Source organism: Theropithecus gelada, chromosome 15, assembly GCF_003255815.1.
Source record: "Theropithecus gelada isolate Dixy chromosome 15, Tgel_1.0, whole genome shotgun sequence".
Taxonomy (NCBI): domain Eukaryota; kingdom Metazoa; phylum Chordata; class Mammalia; order Primates; family Cercopithecidae; genus Theropithecus; species Theropithecus gelada.
Genome location: NC_037683.1, coordinates 25,288,887 through 25,289,841, shown reverse-complemented (window position 1 = coordinate 25,289,841; position 955 = coordinate 25,288,887). Strand labels below are relative to the sequence as shown.

The 955-nt window shown below is 35.3% G+C and overlaps 1 pseudogene; it reads left to right on the top strand.

Moving 5' to 3' along the window:
* The first annotated feature begins 211 nt into the window (after nucleotides 1-211).
* On the top strand, nucleotides 212-380 carry LOC112608821 (annotated as a pseudogene).
* The last annotated feature ends 575 nt before the right edge of the window (nucleotides 381-955 follow it).

The window sequence follows — 955 nt, the reverse complement described above, 5'->3', positions numbered from 1 at the left end:
TCAATGAAGGAAAAATATATACTGAATATCTAGTCATATGCCAAAGCATGTTCCCTATGTTTTTCCATTTAATCTTACAAAAAGAAAGACATTGACAATAATAACAGTGTCCTAATTTCATAAATGAAGAAACTGAGACTGAGTATAAATATAATTTAAATTAGAGATTCTTAGGAATCTTCGCAGCTCATTATAATAGATTTACTTCGCTATTGCTTCTCGGCCTTTTGGCTAAGATCAAGTGTAGAATCTGTTCTTATCAGATTTACTTCCCTATGAAAATATTTAAGAGGCACTGTGGTACAACTCACATCACTAGATTTTAGAATATTAGACTTAAGTCTCTTACCATGACCTTGAGAAAAAAATATGAACCCCTCTGAATCTTACTTTCCTCCCCTCTGTAGAGGTGCAAAATTTGAATACAGAAATGGGAGACAGTACTTACTAATTCTGTGTCTTAGGTCAGCTTTCTCCAAAGTAGTGTCTGAGATGATAAATCATGCACATGGTATTTATTAAGAACATGCCGTCAGGAAAGATCAATAAGGTAAAAGCGGGAGGGATGTGAGAAAACCAAGCAAGGACATGATTTTGGATGAACCCTCACTATCAGCCTGATGCTGAGGAAATTCCAGAGCATGTTGTTCCTCAGAGTATGTCCTAACTCAAGGCAAGGTTGTATAATAATCAAAGTGGGGGTATTTAGCATTATCCCAAATATTTATAATTTTTTGTTATAAGAAGATTCAAAATTCCCTCCTCTAGCTATTTTGAGATATACAATACAACACTGTTAACCATAGTCACCCTACTGGTTAAGAGAAGACCAGAACTTATTCCTCTTATCTAACCATAACTTTGTATTCATTAACTAATATCTCCCCATCTCACTCTCCTCTTCACTCTCCAGCCTCTGGTGACCACAGGTCTACTTTCTATTTCTATAAGATCA